Source organism: Camelus dromedarius, chromosome 3, assembly GCF_036321535.1.
Source record: "Camelus dromedarius isolate mCamDro1 chromosome 3, mCamDro1.pat, whole genome shotgun sequence".
Classification (NCBI taxonomy): Eukaryota; Metazoa; Chordata; class Mammalia; order Artiodactyla; family Camelidae; genus Camelus; species Camelus dromedarius.
Window position 1 is genome coordinate 99,833,349 of NC_087438.1, and position 22,885 is coordinate 99,856,233.

Consider the following 22,885-nt stretch of genomic DNA (forward strand, 5'->3'; position numbering starts at 1 on the left):
GGGATGAAGGGAGCAGATGCACTGAAAGGCTGGCTGAGGTTGGAGGCATCAGCTCCCACCAAGGGTTGTACTCATGCTCACATTCGCGTGTGGGGAAGCCATGCAGCCTGGGCTTTGTTGCTGCAAGCTCTCCCCAGACAAAGGACCTCTGCCAGAGGCCAGCGGGCCTCCCCTCCCTCCCGATCGCAGTGCAACCTGTGGTTACACAGGACCACGCCTCTGCTCTCTGCCTGCTCCCCCGAGTAAGAGGGACAGCGATGAGGTGGCTGTATTGACTTCACATAGCCCCGGTCACCCCTCAGTTCCGATCCTTGCCTGAAACCTGAAGGGGACATGCTGACTCCTGATAATAAGCCTTGGGTCCATGTGAAATTGACAGACTAGAGCAGCGAGTGGGATTAGGAATCAGCGGGAATGTACAAAAAAAGAAATTCCTTTTTGTTGGCAAAGGGAACTCCAGGGGCAGGAAATGCCTCTCCCCCCACCCCCTCACCATCTTTTCTTGCTTTATTTACAATTTACCTGTATTTTAAGCAGTGGATGGACCAGAGTTCCTTGCCAATGCAGTATTTGTTAAAGGGTAGGAATAATGAGGGACGTATATGACGTGATAAAACCTTGAGGCAGCAGTTTTAGCAGGCCCTTGGGGATTTTCACAAATTGCTTTAATAAATGAATCCATTTACTATGTGAAACCAGGCATTAAGCATAAGGGAAATGTATAAGCTCTGCTTCTCATTACTGTTATCTTCTTGTTGGCTGTCAGGGGAGGGGCCATCTGTGTGTGTGTATGTGTGTGTGTGTGTGTGTGTTGGGAGACAGAAAAGATCAAGCCCAGTGGACTCCATGTCACGGTTGTGTGCTGAGCCCAGCCCCCTGAGACCTGGGGCACTGGGAAGATTGTCTTGACTTACCAGTGGCACCAAAGAGAGGGGAACACCAAGCCTGCTGGGACATCTGTGGTAAGGCTGACATGTCTTGCCAGCTGTAGCCTCTGGTAGAGAATCTGAACTCTGACCCATGAGCAGAACGTTACGTGTCCGCTCTCGCCCAGGAATACAGCAGTCACGTGTCACTGTGGGGCAGTGAGCAGCACTGTGTCCCAGCGGTGCACAGATTGGCTCTGGGAGCCTGGGCGAGTCATTCTCTCCTTCCAAGGTGTCTCTCCTAATAATCCCCACCCTGCCTGCCTCAGCGTCGTCTGAAGGGTTCGTGGGTGTAGTATTCATAACAGCACTTGGAAAGTTTAAACTGGGACCTGATCTCTAGGAGATAAGAGTCACTGGTTATGTTGGACTGGTTGAAGCCTGATGTGGCCTAGGTGAGCTGTGATTGAATGGTTAATTTAAAATAAGTTTTCAGTTGCTATGGAAATAGAGTTTTTCATTCCCTCTCATATCTGGCAGAAATTGGCTAAACACCCCCCTCCCTCATCAGTGAAGCCACAAACACAGTAGAGAATTTGGAGGAGGCAAAGGTAAGCCATGGTTCTGTAAGAGAGAATGCAGGTCACTGTTTCAGACTCAGTTCTCAGCTTATCAACAGTTATTGAAGTGACATTTGTGATGCCTGCTATTTCTAGGACACATTTGTGTTCAGTTTGGCCCAGTTGACTAGGCTAGAAGGGAAGACATATGGTTCTAAGAATCAAGGGGAGGCAAACACTGATGTTTGTTTATTTGTTTGTTTTTAACCCTGTCACTGGGTAAGCAATGAAGAATACCCATGAAGGGGGATGTTTTGCAGAGTATTTTGAACCCCTGAAGGTAGATGTGTAGGTATCTGTTAAGGTGATAATTGGGTATGTGTCCTCAAATGCAGCTTTCGTAAAACAGGTCTCACCTTTGGTACCAAATATGTCCTAAGTCCTTGCTCCCCATCTCCTTGAATGACATCACCCAAAGCCTTAACTCTTCCTTAGAGATATTAATTAATCTTAGATTTTCTTAAGTTAAATATGCATGTTAAATTTAAGGGAAGCTACTAAAAGAAAAGAAATAGAATGCATTCATTCCAGCCAGAAACTGGTGGGAATAAAGGAAAAGAGGTGAAATAAATAAAACAGTACTTATCCAAAAGGATCCAGAAAAAAGAGAAAAAAATAGAATTTTTTTTAATTGCTAAAAATTAGGTGACAGAAATAAATTCAAATATATTTCTAATTACAATAAATGTAAATGAGCTAAATTTACTGTCTACTGGATTTTTGTAAAAACCCATCTACACTGTGATTACAAGAGACACATTTAAAACATAAGGACACAGAAGGGTTAAAAGCAAAAGGATGAAAAACAGACACCAAATATTAATGAAAAATTGAAAGTTGGTATAGCAATAGCGGTATCATATAAAGTAGGTCTCAGGCAAAAAAGAATTATCAGGGATAAAAGGGATCACTGCATAGTGACAAGGGGATCAATTCAACAGAAAGAGCTAAAAATTCTAACTTGCGTGTATTTAATGACAGAACCTCAAAATATATAAAACAAAAATTGACTAATATATAGAAGGAGAAGTTTTGACAAATCCACAATGATGGTGGGAGATTCTGTCCCAAATGGTAGAGCAAACAGACAAAAATATCAAGGATGTGGAAGACTGAAATACACAATCAGCAGGCTTAATGAAATGGACAATTTAAGAGAACCCTGAACCCAACAATTAGCAAACACCATTCTTCTCAAGGACACATGGCGCGTTGACAAAAATTGACCATGTCCTAGACCCTAAGGCAAGACTCACCGTAAACAGAATTCATTTTGTTGAGACTATTCTTTGGGCAGAGTAGAAATCACTCCCGCCCATCCCACTGGTGACAAAGCCTTCTCAACTCTACCTCTTTAACATCTCCCAGCATCGCCCTGTCTTCTCTGTTCCCGTTGTGCTGCATTAAGGCAGATGTGACACCTTCTCTCACCTGGGCTGCTGGGGCAGGCGGCAGTGGTCTCTCTTCTCCAGCACTGCTTCCTTCCAGTCCACTTTCCACCCTGCTGCCAGTGACCTTTCTAACATGTGAAAATGAGCCTCACTTTCCTGCTGAAGATCTTTGGCTGTGTCAGTGTGTTCCCCGCTGCTGTCAGGATAAAGCCCAGACCCCACCATGACCTATGAGGCTTCCCTCATCTGGTCCCCACCTGACCTTGTTGCCTTTTCTCTTATTGGCCTGTTCTTCTTGGAGCCCCCCACACCCTCACACTCATCCAGCCGTGTTCTCTCTCTCCCCCTTCCTCCACCCTTCCACCTTGGCCTGGCTAAGTCGTACTCATCCTTCAAAAATTCATCTCAGATAGTCCCTCCTCCAGAAAGCCTGTTTGGACACATCCCCAGCCCTAACCTCCCTACGCTTCCTTCATTCCACACACAGCACCTTAGATGAGCTGATTCCCTAATGCTCCCATAGCGGCATCTCATTTACTCTGTCACAGCACTGGGTGTCCTTGCCATGCAGATTCCCTGCTTAAGCCCGGCAGTGTTTTCCCATTGCTCTGGGATAAAGCCTAAAGCCAGCTGTAACAAGGCCTGCAGGGCGCTGTGAGGACCAGCCCCGGCCTCTTTACCTGCCTCATCTCCCATCACGCTCACTCTCCAAACTAGCCTTCCACTTCCTTGAAACCTTGCATTCTCATCCGCCTTGGGACCTTGACCTACACTGTTCCCTCTCTCTGGAGCACAGATCCTCTCCTCCTCCTCTCTACCCCACTCACCTGGTTAACTCCTACTTGTTGTCCAAGTTTTAGTTCAGTTGTCAGTTCCTCAAGGAAGCCCAGCCTGACTTCCCTGAACTGGGTCAGGTTCCTCTAGTTCTCACAGGACCATTTAACACTTCCTTAGAGCTCTTACTTCAGTTTTTAATTAACTTTTATTCTGTTGATTATTAATGTCTCTCTCCATGGCTGAACTGTCAGCTCCATGATAGTACAGACCCGTCTGCTTTGCCCGCCATGGTATCCCAGTGCCTGGCATCAAATGGGCATTTGATAAGTATTTGTTGGATGAGTGAGTGAATATATTTAACTATGTTTGCTTGCCTGTCTCCTTTAATAGTCTCTGAGACCCTGGGACAGAAACTGTTCCTCTTCTTTTTACACCCAACACTCACCAAATGGTGAGTGTACATTTGTTGATTGGATACCAACAGGCCAGTCCCCTCTCAGGAGCCTCTCGTGGAAACATATTATCAGGACAGCTAATTAGAAGGTCGTGTCCTACAGGTATTAACAGAGAAGCTAAGCCAAGAGCCTACATGTATTTTACTTGGGTTCAATGTACTACTGTGGGTTAAAATGAGGCCCAAAGCTGGTTCCCATCGTGTAGAAGATACTTCCTCACTGCTTCCAAAGAAATATTAAGGAAATTAAGGATCTAAAGGAAGGAATCAGACCCTTTGGTCTCAAGTCGGACTTCCTTATCTGACCAAGAAAAGTATGTAGAGTCCGGAAAAAAGTTCTAGGTATTATTATTTCTGCCAGGGAGCATCAGGTTGGCAGGGACCTGCTTCATGCCCTCTGTTGAAGGAACGATTACCTGGAGAAAAGGAGACAGTGTGTTCTCCCCCCATCTTTTTTCCTGCCCCACCCTCAGTGGTCTGCAGCAGGTCCGGGTAGGACTGGAGCCGTGGCTGGCTGGCCTGGGGTAGCACCTCAGCATGCTATGCCCAGGCCAGTTCTGTTCCAGGAGCTGAACTCTCATCTTCCCAAGTTAGCGGTAAGCTATGGATGTGGCCATGGGACGGGCTTGACAGTGGTGTGCAGGAGATGGCTCCTGTAAGTTTGTGAAAGCCAATTATTAAACCTTTAGGAATTTTGCCAGCCAACTGCTGAACAATTACTAGCTTGAAATTGACCCCGGCGAGAGCATTTACACCCCAGAAATTGACAGATGCTCCAAGTCAAGGCTTTTTTCTCTCTTTCCATTATTTTTCCCCATCTCTCCTCCCCTCTTTTCTCCTTCCCTCCTATTTTCCTCCATCTGTTCTTCTTTTCCTTCCTTCTTCCCTTTCCCTGCCTGCCAAACTCAGGTTGGAGTCCTGGCTGGACACTCATGATCAAATTACTCAGTGTCCCAAAGCCTCATCTCCAGAATGGGGCCCCGTAACAGTAGCTCCTCCACAGAGTTGCTCTGAGTGTTACATGATAAGGCACATAAGGTGCTGAGCCCAGCACCTGTAAGCTTGTAACATCCAGTAGATGTTAGCTTGTTTATCAGCCTCCATGTATCTTATGGTTTAGTTTTGCCAGTCATCTCTGCTATTGATTTAGGATTGAACAAACTTGATTTTTAACATTTAGTGATATTTTTGTAATATTTGAAAAATATCATTCTCTAAGTGATAGGGTAGTCTTTCCTCATCCCTGACGTGCAGTCCCTTCTTATTTGCTTACGTACTGAGAACGATACACTAATGACAAGTTCTCAGTGTATTTCATGGATTTGTGTGTGTTACTGTCCAGGACAACAGAGAACATATGGATTCCTCTCCTGTTCTTTAATTTAGGATCCTTCTAATCCTTAAGGATCCCCACGTCACTGAGAATAAACTATCCCCTGGCTTCCAGAATCTGATGTTACATGAGGGAGATCAAGATGTCATGTTCTGGTTGCCAGCAGCTTCCACTTAGCACTTGCAGGGGGAAGAATACTGCAGAGGTCTTGGAGATTTAAAAAAGAAAAGAAGGAAAAAATAAAATGGAAAGAAAAAGAAAAGCCTGAAAGTCCTAATCCATAATTCTGAAATACAGAAGACTCTGAAAGCCAGAAGGTGTTTCATAACTCAGATTGTGGCAAAACCTGACCCAGACTGTCCTGAGACTATTTAAAGCCTTTATTTATCCCACTTTTTGTTAATATTTATATCATCTGGTCCAGAGCTACTAGCATGTTTGATTATACAGTACTGTGCCAGATGCCACTGGACCTGTTCCGTATTATACAATATATACACCGTACTACCTTGCTAAAATCCCCCAAATTCTGGATTCTGAACAGGTCTAACCCCAAGGCTTTTCAAATAAGGGATTCTAGAACTATAGGAGAAATCACTGTGTCTGCTTTTAAGGAATTTACAGTCTACTCATACCAGACTCATCAAGCCTGCTTCAGGTAAGAGGGGCAGAGATGCTTAGACCAGGTGTAGCTGGCAGGAAGTGGGGCTGTTCATCTATTCGGGCTGTGTTCCCGGCACCCCATCCTAGCCTTAGCTTTCATGCTCTTTGATGAAGAGTAGAAAATACGAGCAGACACGTTCATTCCCAAGGATCTCCTCCAATATACTTTATTCCTTCCTTTGATTCTGGATCTGCAGTTCTCTGTGGTCTGGCCTGTCTACCCCCAAAACGCTTCCCCCATAGAGCCTCATTCACTTGGAGCTCAGGAATTCTTTTAAGTGCTTAGAGACAGCAGCCTCCACTCAGAGAGGAAAAACAGAGCGCTCTCTGGCGCAGCAGTGTGCTCTGCAGGCCCCAGTTCTGTCTGAACTTTAATGGTCCACCCTGGGCCAGAGCATCCTGCAGATGTTCCGCCGTCCTGAAGACCTGCACACATCTTCAATGGAAATATCCTTTCTGCGGACTGATGCTTTAAAGCCCCGGGGCTTTGAGCCAGATACAAAGTGATTCTGCAGGGGCTCTGGCAGCCCTCGCCCCCTTCCTCTAGCCTTCTCTTACTGATGTGTCTCCAAAAGTCTTTTGAATTTCTTGTGCAAGTTACAATCTCCAGAACCAGCCCAGCAAGGACATTCCTTTCTTAAAGTTAGCAGACCTTCCGGCTCATAGAAAGAGAGTTTGTTTGCTGAGTCTTCCCCCCCCCCCCTTTTTCTTTTCTCCAGACCTAGAAAATTTGGCTTCTCCAAACTCAGTCTTCTGAAGTATGTGTTTGTTATCTGTTTGGAAATGCCGAGGGCTTGCCCTGCCGTGTTTCCCAATAGCCTGCTCTGGACATACCCATAAATAATAAAATGTGTCCATAAATAATGAAACAGTGACCTTTTCTCGAACACTTACTGTGTACCAGGTACTGTCTTAAATGCTTTGCATACATTATTTTAATTAATCTCAAAGGAATTCTGTTCGGCAGGCATTGCTTTTTTGTTTGTTTGTTTGTTTTTCTTTATTTTGGAGGCTGGGAGGTAAATCAATAGAGTGACATTTTCTGTGCAATCACCTACGCTAGCCAGTTCAGTGTCCCAGAGTTTAATTAACAGAACAGGGAAGAGGGGAGGGTATAGCTCAGTGGTACAGCATATGCTTAGCATGTACAAGGTCCTGGGTTCAATCACTAGTACCTCCATTAAAATGAAGGAAGGAAGGAAGAAAGGAAGGCAGGAAGGAAGGAAATAAATAAAAACAGAACAGGGAAGCTGCCCTCAACTGAACTCAAGGCATTGCTTTTTTAGCCCCCGATTTGCAGCTGAGGACATCTGAGGCTCAGAGAGCTTAAGTGATTTGTCTAAGGTCACACAGCTACATAAATGTGAAAGCTGAGATCCAAAGGGAGGGTTTTCTGACTCCAGGGTGCATGATTTTAACTGCTGAAGAAATGTGGGAAAGAGAATAAAACGCCCCTTGAACTGAGTGATCCTTAGCTTTTCTGCTCATTTCACCCAGCAGCCTCCAGAGCTGGTGAAGCCCCAAGGGCTGTGTTCTAAAGGAGGTCCTTGTTTTCCTTAAGGAAGTCTTTGCAGGTTTCTCCCTTGACACAGGACTCTCCTCTCCCACAGAGGCACAGTGGTCCGCACCAGCACTTTCCTGATTGTTACAGTGATGCTTCCCCAAGGTGACCCAGCGTGGTGAGGTCCGTCTTGGCTTTTGTCACAGCAGAGTCATTGGCCCTTGCTTCTGATGAGCTGGGGTGAGGCCAGGGACCACTGGGCTTCCTTCAGATTGGGTTGGAAAGGCCATGAAAAAGGGAAGTTCTCAGAGACCTGGCTTTTGGTTTCTGCTGTGTCATCAACTACTTGCATGACCAGAGAGTCGATTAACCTGATCAGGTGTTAAGCGGAAGCTGTTAAGAGGATCTGTCATGGCACCATGAGGAAAGAGTGGAGCGCGGCCCGGGAAGGGCCTTGCCGGCAGTGAGTGCCTTAGAGATGGAAGGGACTGTGGCTGTTTCTGGTAAGAGCCTGTTTTAGTGTGTTGATTATTTACGTTTTTTATTGCACATGGGGTTTCACAAAGCATTTTACATGAGTGAACAGGCACCCTGGGGCTGCCTGTCATAGCGACACTCCGTTAGGTACTTGGTAATCAGTCCGTGCTTGCTGTCCTGCTGCTACACTGGACGGATGAACGCCGGTCGTCTTCCCCCAGCCGAGAGGACCGAGACACAGAGAGCCTGAACAGCTTCTCACAGCACGTCTGCGGCTTAGCCGGGAATGAAGCCCTCAGTTCTGAGACATCAGTGTATCATGCGGCCCCTCTGTGCGGCAGCCTCGTTTCCAAGGGCCTCATGCTCACTCAAAAGACTCAAAAGTAACAAGGACAAAACTCGCATTTCTGCCAGACGGATGATATCCAAGCGTCGCTGGAAGAGGAGCTAGCAGCCCTGGCGTGCGGTTTTGTGTTTTAAGGCGCTTGGATATGGAAGAGGAATGTAAACCCCACGGAGCTCGTTTCACATGTCAGAGTCTATTCTGGAACTTGACAGCGGGCCACGGAGGCCCCCCCCCCTCCCCCGGGCCCCGAGAGCCGCATTCCTGCAGAGGCATCCAGGAGGCGGGCGGGGGAGCAGGGCCCAGCGTTTGCAAAGGGACCTAGGGGGTGTCACAGCCAAAGGGCAGGAAGAAAAGACTCCCCCCTCCCCGGCCCCTGCCCTAGCGCCAGCCTTCTAGGCCCTAGCGTTCACAGAGCCTGCATCAGGACATAGAAAACTTGTTTCCTTTTGCATTATTTCTCTTTAAGGACGTTGGCTATTTTTAGCACTTTCTTTCATTTGCCATCTCTCTTGGATCCCATGTGAAAGACCCAAAAGGGACCAGTCGCCTGTTTGCAGTTTGCTCTGTTTCAGCGTGGCTGATGGCTCTCGGGTCCCGTGCCCACGGCACTGGTGTTCCACACACAGGTCCACACCCGGCCCAGCTGTTGGCAGGAACCAGGTGGGTTTTATGGGAAGGGGATGGAGCGAGAGAACAACCCCACTGAAGGCCCCGGGACGGGATTAGTGTTTCATAAGGGATGAAAGCACTTGGAAGTGAGTTGAAATCTTCTATCCAAGAAGCTAAACTAAGAGATAAATCTGCCCCTGGTATCTAGCATCTCCAGGAAGGTGCACCTTACAGGCAAGACACCGTTTATCAGAAAAATCACAGGGATGGGTAGGTTCTGATAACCATGCCAGTACACTCATATGTCAAACGTGGCCCCCTCAGGAGTTTTCTTTCATTTTGGCAGGGAGCTCAAAGCGTGGTTTGCTTTCATCCCTTCGACTCCTCAGGTTTTTCTCTCCTTGTTTATTTCTTTTTGTCAAAGTGACCTTTCAAAGCCATTAGTATCCTCCACCATCCACTGCTCCTCTCTCATGTTTTAGAGATGAAAGCGCCCACTGTGTTGGGTGGGGCGGTTTGGAAAATGGAACATTTCTACGTGATTGGCCTTCGAAAGCAGATTAGGCAACGAGAAGGAAGGAGAAACGTCAGAGAGACTTCTTACTTCTCTGGGCTGCCGTCTGTTTGCACATAATTCCTCTTGACCTTCAAGGAGCCTGCATTCATTCCTTGGCTCCTTGGCATTGTCAGGTTCAAGGGCTCCTCTGGAATTTGATAAATCTGGATGTTTAGGTGGGCCCATGGGGTGGGGAGTCAAAAATCAGCGCATTTCCCAGCACAAGGTACTTGTTTACTCATATAAAATGCTTTGTGATGCTGTATTCCTCAACTCTTCCTGGTGTGAACAAATTTTCTGTGGATCTGTTCATACAGAAAATACATCAATGAATGTGTGTGCCTTTCAGAACTGTCCTCCGTAGGACTAAGTCACAAGGTTGTCACGTTTTCACACTCTGTAGGGAGTTCGGTTGATTTGGTTTGCAAAAACTCTTAAATCAGCATCTTCGGCAGCATGACTGTTAGGAGCCTCCCTGAGTCTCCTTAGGTGGGGCCCACCCTGTCTTGGGGAGATCCTGTCACTTCCCTGTCCTCTCTCTCAGCCCCGGATGTGTTTCCTGCATAGCATTTATGATCATTTATGATTTTATGTGCTTGCTTCCTTGTTACTGCCTGTCTCACTCAACTCCACAGACGCGCACACACACACACACACACACACATACACAAAGGTAAGCCCCGTGAGGGCACATACACATACATGTATTCGTCTTCATATTCTTTTTCATTACAGGTTACTACAAGATACTGAATATAGTTCCTACTGATCCTTTTTTTTTTTTAAAGAAACTTGATACTTTGTTCATCATGGACTTTTGCGTTAAATTGGCTCATCTGGTTTGTTTGACTCATAATATTGAGCCAATGATATTATCAGCCCTTCAGTCTGGGCCTGACACATAGTAATTGCTCACTAAATATTTGGAAATGAATGAATTCGAGAAATACATTTTCCAAAAAGTTGTTGGGAAAAGGAATTAAAAAGCCCAACATGCCAAAAACAATCCCTGTGGAAGAAGATGGTATTTAAGGTTCGTTTCCTTTTTCTACGGATCCTTTTAAGTGCGGTGAATAGCATTTGTTAGAGAATGGGGTCTGCCAGAGGTGGCATCACTGGGTATCCGGGTGGGACTTTGAAGGAATAGTGTGAGGCCCCTCACTTTCTCCTTCCTCTTATTTTCCCTTCTATTTATCCACCTTTCCTTTCTTCCTGTTGGTTGAATGCCCATCAAGTATATGCCGGGCGTGGTAAAACTGAGTAATGCTGCCCCCACCTCACAGGATTGTTGTGAGGATTCAATGAGATGCTTGTATTTAACAGTTTCTGGCAAAGCACGTGACGTGTTAAGAGCCTGATGGACGTTAGCCGTTAACATTACCAGCAGAAATGCTTATGAAGCAGCTACGAGGCACCTTCTGTCTCAGAGTCTCCATAGTAAAGAGGAAGGATACTATCTAAACCACCAGGGGGCTTGTGATGATTTATGTTACTACTTTTCCTTCCGTAATAGCTATTTTCAGAGCAGAGGGTTACATGGCGGCCTCCTGCTGTACAGGTCGGGAAGGTGAACTAGCCAGCACAAGAGTGAGGAAATGAACAAAATATCAAAAATTTTTTTTAAAAGACAGGATCAATGACTGATTTTTCCTTTTGCCTCAGGCTCCTTATATGGCTTGGCACAGTGCTGTTACTCATCCTTTTTTTAAAAAATGTTTATTATTTATTTATTTTACTTGCAGTATAGTCAGTTTACAATGTGTCAGTTTCTGGTGTACAGCACAATGTCCCAGTCATGCATATACATACATATATTCGTTTTCATATTCTTTTTCATTGTGGGTTACTACAAGATATTGAATATAGTTCCTACTGATCCTTTTTTTTTTAAAGAAACTTGATATTTTGTTCATCATGGACCTTTTTTGCATTAACTTTGATTTAAAAAAAAACATTCTATTACAATATTATTTCTCTTGATTGTTGCGTAAATTTTACACCTGAAGCGAGTGCCTCCCTTGTCCCACACTAGTCCCAGCCTTGTTAGCTAGTCGACCTCTCGGAGCTCTCATGATCAAGCCCTTTGACTCTAGTTGAGCGCTATCATGTTCGTATCACCCACTGTCAGTGTCCAGTCCAGTCCACCTCTAGCTCCTGTCTTAACTTCTGAAGTTGCCCCTCTTTTGTTCTTGGCCCCCTGCAGGCATTTCCATACACAGAGTCAGAAGATCTTTTAAAACCTGTATCAAGTGACCACTCCCTGGCTTAAAACCTGTGGCTTTCCATTTCCATAAAGTAAAACCCAAACCCTATGCCTTGACCTGGCCTCCCGTTTCTCCCTCCCTCTGCCCATTACGTTCCACCCACTCCTGTCTTCTCTTAGACCCTTGAGTCCACCCTGGTCGTCTCCACACAGCTGCCTTTGTGCAAATGGTTCCCTTCCCAACACTCTCCATTTTGCAGATGGTGGCTGAAGCTCTGCCTCCCCAGAGCTCTTCCTTGGCCTCCTGATCTCAGTGCTGTCTCCTCTGACTCTGTTATTCACTTTTGTTGCCTCTTGTTCTTTTCCTTGTCAACACTTCTTATCATTTGTAATTTAATTACATATCCATCCACGGGTTTGCTTGGTTGATGTCTTTCTCCCCCACTGGGCTGCATGCTCCTGCAGGACAGAGCCGTTCTGAGTCCCCGCCTTCTCCCCAGCCTCTAATCGATGCCTGGAACAGCGGAGTTGCTCAACTGTTTCTTGAGTGAATGAGGGAGGGAAGGGGAGGGAATAAATCAGTCTTCAGCTTGCAAAATCCTGACCTAAGAACCCCGCCACACACTTGGGAACTTTTATGTCCCAATTCTGCTCTCTGTCATCATGAACTTTGCTGTTCTAAAGCAAGTGTTTTTTCCCTAGATTATTTTTATAGAAAAAAGTGAAACAAATATAGAGATAATTGTTGATTCTCACTCATCAAGTCCCTGCTCCCTATCACCAACATCCTCCTGAGAGCCTGCTGCAGAATTCCTGGGAACCACAGGAAATAAGTCCACTAACCACTTGAAATGCTTCTATAAAGATAGACCAGACTTGACCTTCTTCCTGTGGAGGGGCCTCTTTCCTCTGGGCAAATGTTACAAAGAAATTGTATCTGCTCGTGGGAGCCTCCCTCTCCCATCGTCCTTCCAGCAGGACTTTTCTGGACATGCCCAGAATCCTGTTCTGAAGTTGTCCCCTTCTGCCTGGGTCACCACCTGAGCAAATCCCGCATTTACCATCTCCATGCTGTTGTGTTTATATTAAAATGACAACATAGAGAGAGATGGGAATCAAGGCCTTGTTGTCGGGGGGTGGGGGTGGCTATTGGGATAGTCTAGTGACATTGATATTCCATTAGGGGTGGTTTCCCCCGTGCCAGAGGCGAACCCTGCTTTCCTTGGAGGTCAGTACAGGTGTGCACCTTCATCACGTTGATCGTTGTCCCCTTACCACGTTCCTTATTTTTAAATTTTATTACTGACATGTAGTTTTACTTGAACTTAATTCCCTTATTTAAAGGAAGCTTTATCTCTCTGGTATAATTGCAAAAGTGTCCCGTAAAAAGAAGGCGGTGATAAAGGCAAGTACTGTGAGAGGACAGGCGTCCCCGACTTCTGCTCAGGGGCTGCTTCCTGCCTGCTCAGCTCTTTTGGTTACAGAGAGCACAGCAGCTCTTCTAAGGGAGCTGAGAACAGAACGGCACTAAACCAAAGCTTTCTCCTTGCATAGTGAAAATGCCTGGTGGGGGCTTCAAAGGGGACCCCCCTTCTCTCCGCAGTGATGCTGAAAGATGTTTCAGTACCACTCAGGACTTCCCCCTGTATCAACAGGGGCACGTGCCCCATCCTTTGGGAAACAAAGGGTTAATGCTGAAGGTCTGTGGCTTTACTGTATGTCAATTCAACAAATAAACAGAGGATGTCACTCAGTCCCCTTAGAAATCCTTAAATATGAGGGCGTGATAGAAAAATTAGTAAATGCAGATAACAATAAAATGTTTCAAAAGATTGTCCATGAGCCTGTCAGCCAGAGATAACTTCTGTGAACATTTCCATTCATGGAGGTCTAAGCATTTTACAAAATAGAGTCAGGTATGTGATTCATCTGCATGAATGTCTCAGATTTTCCGAGACCTAAAGACAGCTTTATTCTTTGTTACTTTTCTGCGTGGTTTGCCTGATTTCTGTTTTGTTGCTATCGACTTTTATCTTTATTTTTTCTTATTTCTACTTACTTTTAGTTTACTTTGCCTTTTTTTAAAAATTTTATTTTACCGAGTTATAGTCAGTTTACTATACTGTGTCAATTTCCAGTGTAGAACACAATTTTTCAGTTATACATGAACATACATATATTCATTGTCGCATTTTTTTTTTCGCTGTGACCTACCACAAGATCTTGTATATATTTCCCTGTGCTCTACGGTGCAATCTTGTTTATCTATTCTACATATGCCTGTCAGTATCTACAAATTTCGAACTCCCAGTCTGTCCCTTCCCACCCCCTGCACTTTGCCTTTTTATTTTTCGAATTCTTCTCATGCAGAATCTTGGATCATTAATTTTAAGCCTTTAAAAAATTTTTTAGTATGAGCACTTAAAGGTAAAATTTCCCTTTAGTAAGTGTTTGAGTTGCCTCCCCAAATCTTTGTATCCTGTGTTTTACATATCATTCATTTTAAACCATTCCACAATTTCTTCTTTGATTCTTTTTCCTCTGGTAGATGATTCTGATGTGTGTTGTTTAGTTAGAGGTATGTGTAGTTTTCGTAGCTGTTAGGGTTATCGATCTCTAATTACACGTGATTAGAGAATTTATTCTGTATGATTTCAATTCCATTAAATTGATTCAAACTTGGTCTGAAGAAAGTGGAATCACAGGTATGATTTTTTCCTCATTAATAAACCTAAATCTGTGTACATCTCCATTTGTAATGGCTGCATAGGATTATAGGATTCCGGTATGCGGACATGCAAAACTGTGTTAACTAATCCTCTATCATTGGACATTTAGGTTGGGTACTGTTTGCCACCATTATAGACAGAATTGCTGTGGTCATCTTTGCCTACCAGCCGTTATGTCCTTAGGAGGATTTATGGAAATGGAGTTGCTGGGGGAAACCATACGTGTTTTGTTAAGGTTCTTACTCAAACTTTTCAGAAAGTTTTTACCTGTTATGGGCTTAAGTTCCATTTCTACTCCTTGACTTATCTGTACTTCCTTTCTGATTTCGATGTCTGCTCAAGGTAGAGGAGAAATTAGTTTGAAAGTTTCTGACCTGCTGACTTTGGTTTCAAAGTCCCCTCCTAAAACAAGACCCTTGCCCCCTTCACCTAAACTTGCTCCGAGGATGCCCAGCACCATCCGTGAGATTTCACCGCACACGTTCCTGGGCCTGTGTCCCAGCCTGAGGGGTGCCTTTGCAGTAGTGCAGGGGAGCAGATGCCCTCAGGCGGCCTTGGAGTTGTCTTCTGTCTCTGACGCTTCAGGCCCCTTCACTCCTTTGCTGCACTGCCCTCATCTCTCGCTTCTCACAAGGCAATCCTGACCTCTGTTCAAGTCTCACCTCCTCTAATTCATAAATTTACAGTGAATTCCTGCGAAGGGGTACCACACCCTCTACTTAGTAGACGTGGGGCTCTTGTGTGGCACGGAGCACAGTGTACTGAGGGCAGTAAATACTTGCTGAAGTAAGAACCCAGCATCTCCCCAACTTGGGGTGAGGCTTGGCACAGCTAAGTTTAAAATGGCAGAGAACTGGGAATTCTTGCTCGCTCAGCATTCCAAATGGTGTCTGTCCTTGTATGTAAAGTAAGGGAAAACCCAGGTTCTGGGGAAGAACCCACTGTGGTTCAGACCAGCAGGTGCAACCTCATAGGCAATGAATGGAGGCAGGTCGCTGGTCCTCTCTGAGTCTGTGTCCTCCCCTCAGCAGTGCCTGCTCTTGGGGTTGTTGCAGAGGTCAAACTTGGTAAGAACCTGCAAAGTGAATGGCACCGTACCCAGCATGTGATCAGCCCGTCACAAGTGGCATTATTAATGTCTCGTATTTGGGGAATTCACAGCATGATACAGCCTCCCTCTGGGTTGGGGCTGTGGCCTCCCACTCCTGTACCCCTCTGCGTTCGGCAGGAACAAATTCTAAACCTCCCTGACTCCATCCTTCCATGTAGGTGGGAAAACGCCTGCTCTGGTTTGGGGACCTCCCTTTCTTTCCACCACTCATGAGATTCAGCCGATTGATTAACTAGAAGAAGATAAGGCTCGTCAGGTGTCCCCAGGTTGATCACCCATTGTTTCTTAAAGCTATATAATTTGCATCTATTCCTTCGGTTTTTTAATACCTTTTCCATTAATTGTAATTAGAAAGGCAAGGTTTGGGTATCTTAAGGTCATTGATGCGTGGTAACAGTTAAGAAGGGACACTACAGAGGAAGACAAATACATGATATCGCTTATGTGTGGAATCGAAAAAATGATACAAATGGACTTATTTACAAAACAGAAAAGACTCACAGTGAAAACAAACTCACGGTTACCAAATTGGAAAGAGGTGGGTGGGATAAATTAGGAATGTGGGGTTAGCACATACAAACTACTGTATATAAAATAGTTAAACAGGGTCCTACTGTACAGCACAGGGAACTATATTCAATATCATGTAATAACCTATAATGAAAAACAATATGAAAAAGGATGTATATGTGTATAACTGAATTGGTGTGCTGCACCCAGAAGCTAACAAAACACTGTAAATCAAGTATACTTCGATTAAAAGAAAAAAGATGGGACACTGCACAGTCAGGGAGATCTGGGTTCCAATGTGGATCTGCATTTACTTGCTGGTTGACTTTGGGCAAGTCATTCCACTGCCCTGTGCCTTGCTTTTCTCATCCATCAAGTGGAGATGATAACAGTAATGATAATGATAATGATAATAATAATAATGCCCTGTAGGGTGTTTGAGGATTAAATGAGAAAATGTGTGTAAAACGCCTAGCGCATTGTATTTGTAAGGTGTCAGTAATTGTGAGTCACTGTCATCACCATGCTTCATTCCATCCTGTCATCACCTTGCCCTTGCACAGCCCTTGCCTATGGAGTCCACTCAGTCAGTGTCAGCTTAAGTGAACAAAATGAATAGAATATGTGTTCCCATCCCCTCTTCCGCCCTGAAGGTGAAATGAACAATCTTCATGACTGCAGATCCGAACTATAGTTTGTGGTGTTTTACTTTGAACGAGGTTTCCAAGTTCCTGACTTTCGGGTTTCCAGGAGCAGACCAGAGTTTCTGACCTGAGCTGTGCCTTATGTTACTAAGCACAGGACAGAACGTTACCGCCGCATCCTGAGCTTTCCTCTTCAGAGTGACGCCTACCTGCGTGGGAATTGGGTGCGGGTCCCTCCCCCAGGGGTCCTGATTCACTGGGCCTGGCTTGGCGTGGGTGCCCAGGCTAAACAGACCTCCCCTAGGGATTCTGATCCATACCAGGGTGTGAAAACCACTGGTCTGGGGGATCCTTTTTTTTTTTCCCCTACATCAAGAGAGAGGGAAGGAATTCAGCCTAGAAGAAAGTGGTCAGCTTGATTATTTTTCTCATTTTAGCAAAGTCACTAAAATATCTCCAAATCTTCTGTCCTTGTTTTCTTTAAAAGCAGTGGCCCAGGGGACATTGCCCATTTTGATATGTTTATTTTTTCCTCTTTCTTTCCATTACTCATATTTCCTTTACTGAATTATTGTTTGTCCCTGCTGGGGGGAGAAAATAAAACAGGGTAAGGAGAAATGAGTGCAGGCTCTAGGTCTCTCCTGCCCCGTTTTGCTGGGCGAGGCTGGGGCTGGGGCAGGAAGGCTTCCTGTCTCGGCAGTGAGAGGCCCAGGCCGACCAGCAGGCTTACCGATGCATCTCACCTCGATTCGTTTGGCAGATTATGGTAGCGCCTGGTGAAAAGGCCCAGATTTTTCTGAACTGAGCCAGAAGATAGTTCTGAAGAATTAACTGGGGCCTAGTCACAATACACAAGCCCATAGGAAGATGAAATCAGGCCTCCCCCAGAGTCAGGAAGGTCACGTGGCTGAGGATTGCAATGCAGTTCTGTTACGTTCCTGTTTCTCTCTGCCTCTTAATTTATTTGGTAAAGTTGTCCCAGCTGTTCAAAGATCTGAGTACTCACTCATTGGCTTGACACATATTTAATGAGCACCTACTATGTGCCAGACTTGAGGAATATAATGGAGAACAAGGCAGATATAATGAGGCCCTCTTGAAGTTCACATTCTAGTGGGGAAGACCCACCATATAAGGGATTCCCAGAGAACTGAATGTTATAAGAGCAAAGTCCAGGGCACCCTATGAGCCCGATAATAGTTAACTACAGGGGCTGGGAGATGGGAAGACTTCCTGGAGGAAGGGGCATTTATATTCCTAGTGACCAGGGAGGAGAAGGCAGCAGGAAGAGCATGTGCAAAGGTCCTGAGTCCAGAAAGAGCATGCTCCACTTGGGGAACGGAAAATAGTCCATGATGGATAGGCAAGAGGGCTGTGGCTGGGGAGGCTGGCAGGGCCAGATCAGGCAGAGCTCTGCAGGCCTTTATCTAAAGGACTGTGGAAAACCACCAAATAATGCAGGCTGCCGTGTGACATAATCAGATTTGCATTTTTGAAATGTCACTCTGGCTACTGAGTGGAGAACTTTGGAGAAGAGGCAGAAGCAGGGAAACTAGATATACTCGGCCAAGGAGGAGATGGCAGGACCTCAGGCGGCATGGGAAATGTGAGTACAGGCCAGATGTGGTGTCCACTCTTCCGGCCACCATGTCTTGGCTACACGGGCCCAGTGGCCTTCTCTGAGAGAGACAGCAGCATCCAGCCAGGGTGTGGTACCAGGAGCTGAGCTCAAGTCGGATTTGAAAATCTCACCACCAGGTTTACCAGGAAATATATTTTCCACGTGAGATGGTGCTGCTGTGGGGTGTGGGGCTCGCTGATCTTCTGGAGCAGGCTGGGAAGTGAGGCACTGTGGCATCTCAACAGATGAGAGAGTGCAGGGGAGCCAGAGGGCCCCGGCTGCCTGACCTGCCAGGCTGGGCACTAAGGACTGTTGTCCTGGCCCTTCTCCATCCTACCCTGACTCACCGGATGACTGGACCAATCGTCTGTCCCTCGGCTGTACGTGTATGACCTCAGGAACCGAATTTCCGAGTCATGCTGCTATACTTGGTAAAAATCTCCAAGGCGGTGTCATCTCTGGGAGGTCTGAGGGCAAGTCAGATGGCCTGGAGGGGACAGAGTGGACCAGCCAGCTCTCGAGATGCCTTTTGGTCTTATGGTTCTCTGGGGCTTGGTGACACCAGAGGAGATGACTAAGGTCACCTTCAGGGCACTTCATTCATTCAGCCAGCAGGTGGTTGTTAAAGAGTCTACTGTGTTGTCAGCCCCATCCTCCGACGGTGAACAGAGCAGCAGCGTCCTACCCCTGTGACCTTATATTCCAGTCATTTCCTGAGGTGTGACTGGTGACCCACACTGCCTCCGAGCTCCTCTGGTCTAGGACTGAGCGAGAAGGCTCAAGGGTTCCCTGGCATCGAGTCCATCAGTGGCCTCCAAGAAGGGAAAAAGTCTTCTGTTTCCAAGCTGGCTCTCACCTCTGAGCCTTAGAACCTGCCTCCCCTTGGCCTGCAGCTCTCTGCCGGCATTGCCCACCGCCCACCAACCCTCAGGATTCCTGCTTCTCCCTCAGAATTCCCCTCAGGTGTTCCTCGCACGAGCTTCCTGAGCCCCAGGGCCAGCCCCCCGGTGGTCCCTTGTCCCTCCCTGTTGCACTGCAGCTGCTCACTGCCTGTTCCTCCCACTCGACTTTGCTCCGTGGGTCAGAATCCTTGTCAGCTTTTTATCTCCAGTGTCTTATGCCGACCTGGCACATAATACACTCTTAAAAGTATTTGTTGAAAGGAATTAGGGTCGGCGGGGAAGAGTGGTCCGGGGCGTGCTGTGTAGTGTGTTGGTTCTCCTGAAAAGTCACCTGCTACACCTAGATGTCCCCTCGTGAACCAAAGCCTGAGAAACTCTACTCACTTGCCAATTGCCATACTGACCCCAAATATGAGTATTTTCAATGGATTAAATCCATCTGGAATTAATACTATGTATTTTCTAAAGCCATTGATCCCATCTCACAGAAACTAACAAACCAACCAGGGAGATGCAGAGTCTGCAGGAAGAGATGGGGTGGAGTCGTCTGTTGTCGGTCACTAATTAATTCAACAAATATCTCCTAAATCCTATGATTTACCAGGTACTGAGGATGCACAGGCAAACAAACAAGCAAAGTCCCTCCTTTCGTTGTCTGTTTTTTTCCTATCAGGGGAGATAATAAAGTTTCTTAAAAGTGAGTAAGAAAATCTTTCAGTGCCAGTGTCTGTATCTCCCTGTGGAAATCAGATAGCAGGTGGCCGGAGGTGGCGAGGGCACTGGAAGATGGAGAGTGGCTGAGGGTGTCTCTGGGACAGTGACACTGAGCTGAGATCTTTGAGGATGGGCAGGAGTTCAGCAGGTGGGCCTGGAGATGTGTGCAGAGCCACGTGCGTCCTGCTCTGTTTCACCAGCTGGATGAGACTGTGTGGTCCTCCTGAGCAAGGAGCTGGCAGAAAAGAGATGACAGGATGCTAAACTTCCTCCCAGTCGTTAGCCCAGCATAGGCAAGGGACTCAAGATAATCCACCAGTTGTAAGGGAGAGGGTGCGAGAGTTGATATAATCTTTGTAAAGGACGGATGCGTCTCAGAGGGCCAGTGCTGCCTCCTTTCTGAACCCGTCCTGGTCCTCACCAAGCTGAAATTCATTGTTTCCTCCTGCGGCATCCTGCAGCTTGTTGGCTGGAGCTGTTTGTGGCAGTTACTACCTTCCACCCTGCAATTAGAGTTATTTGCATCCTCTGTTTGGCCTCCCTAGTGAGTTTCACCTCCTCAGGGGCAGGGATTGGATTTTCCGCGCTCCCTTCCCCCACGGACACGCACTCTTGCCTTGTACTCAGTGCATATCTGTGGGCATTTATTAAACTGAGTAACTAAAATTTCTGGCCAACACTTTGGGAACATACCTATTTTAAAACGAATTTGATTTAGGGGATGGGGATGATAATTTTGGAGCATGGAACTCTGGTGGGAGACTCACACCCGGATGCTTCTAGTGGAAACCGTTGAATGCCTCAAGGCTTTGCAGTAGGAGTGGCAGGATAAGCAAAGAAAACTCAGAGGGGCACAGAAAGGGTCCGGGGCAGGCAATGAGGACCAACTGGGCATTTTGCTCTTTTGGTCTTGATGGTGTTAAAAAGCCATTGAAAATTGTCTTGTACTTCTTGCAACACTATTCCGTACTCATCCGGGTTTGCTCTGAGATTTTGCTGTGGTTGGCTAGTTAGTTGATTTGGGGTTTGGCTGAGGTTTCACGTCTTTTTGTGTTTTCTTTGTCATTTCTTTGAGGGGGGTTATTTTCTGTATACACAGAATATATTGTCCTGAATAATCTAGATATACGCAGCTACAATGTATTTTTGTTAGTATTAGTATTTTTGAAATTGAATCAGTGTTCGATCTGTAATTCATATCAAATAAAAACTTAGTATCACTACTGAAAATATAGAACTAGTATCACTTGCCACAGAAGGTAATTAGAAGAGTAAATATGATAAAAAATAATCCATGTTGTGAAATGTTAAAAGTAAAACGTATGTAACTAATTAAATCTAGTTTATTTGTACTCTTATTAAAGGCTTCATAGGTATCGTCTATGATTTTGTGTAGCAGTTGGAGTAGCATAAAATTCTCATCTTCACAGATGAAAAATCTGAGATTCTGAGAAATTAAATAGCTCCTAGAGTTAGGAGATGTTTTAATCTAAATCATTTAGTTTGCAAATAGAATATTGGAGCTAAAACATAGACTAGAAGGTGGGCCTGGAGATGATTAACTTCTAAATTGCATACTTAAGTATTGTCTGTTTACTTTTGTAACTAAAAATACAATGTAATAAAGCATAGGAAAACAAAGCAAAAGACAAGAGGAGAACGGAGCCCTGAACTGGGAGGAGCGAGGTAGAGCAGCCAGGATGGTGGGAGGGGCCCGCTGACCCTGGGCTTCCTGGGCCACCACATGGCTGCACTTGGCAGTGACATCGCCTCAGTTCAGGATGGGGAATGGTGGCCCCGTAAAAAAAGGGTTACATAGAGTCAGGGAAGGGAGGAGAGGAACCAGGTGCTTTACTTCCTCTGAGCTGTTGCTTATTAACTAAACTCAAGTCCATTTTCCTTGTCCCCTTGGACTGGGGGTAAAGTACTGGTGGTGGCCTGAGGGGATAGTTCTGTGGGGCCTTTTCGGGGTCAGAAAACTCACAGGCAGTCAGCTTTGTTTACATCAGCAAATCCAGCTGCATGGTGCAAGCTCTTGACCGGCCACTGACTCCCAACACAAAACAGATGTCTGGGCTACACAGAGGGAGCACACAGGGCTTCTCAACTGGTAGGACTTTATCTTGATGAGTTAGGAAAAAGACAGGAGATGGGTGGCACTGGGTGTGCCAAGAGCTGACAACAGCAGCGACTGAATAGACCTGGCTTTGTTCTGGCTTGAGCCACGTGGGCTCCGAGAGTTGATGCTCAGAGCGGGCTGTAGAGGTCAAACTGCATTCCTGCCTGGGAAAGCCAGATGGCTGTGTGTGTTGGACTGTGGGGTTGTGAACTGCCGGTAACCGGGCCATAGAAAGAGATGGGGTCCCCCAGGCCAGAGGAGGGGAAGTGAGGTCAGAACCAGGATTCAGATTGGAGCTCAATCCTAAAAACTACTCCTCTGCTTTCTGTCTGTGTAGCGTTGTTGAGTGTCATTTATACAATAGCTTGTGGAATAAATCCCTCCTGAGAAATAAATGGTTACTTGATTATGCTAATCATTATGTTAAACATATTCTAGATAATGCTTACCAACTAGAAATAGTAATAAGTAATGAAAACCCAAATCTTCCTAAAAGAACCAGGCACATACACCAGATCCAGTGCACCCCAGGAGGCCCCCACGTCTCCTGCCCACTCATTTGAACAAAGGAGCTTGCATTCCATATTATGCCCCACTCTGTTTACTGATACTCGTTTAGGAGATTTGCAAAATTGAATACAGTGATACAGTTCTCCCTTGAGGAAAAAGATGAAGTCGAGGCAATAACAATTATTTAAGATCCAAAGAACTATGGTTTTAAAACACGGTACCTATACAC

General features: G+C 45.8%; 1 protein-coding gene across 6 annotated transcripts in view; it reads right to left on the minus strand.

Annotated features, from left to right (window-relative positions):
* The window catches only part of FGF1 (fibroblast growth factor 1), a 94,841-nt gene that overhangs the window by 22,586 nt on the left and 49,370 nt on the right, over window positions 1–22,885 (minus strand). For 2 of the 6 annotated variants that reach the window (XR_010380389.1, XM_031449256.2), the window contains exon 1: window positions 3,705–3,817. The exons of 2 other annotated variants lie outside the window; for them this stretch is intronic. The gene's annotated coding sequence lies outside the window, so the exon portion shown is untranslated. Of the gene's footprint in view, window positions 1–2,917; window positions 3,006–3,704; window positions 3,820–22,885 lie in introns of those variants that run through there. 2 more of the 6 variants (XM_031449254.2, XM_064484407.1) reach the window with 2 other exon arrangements.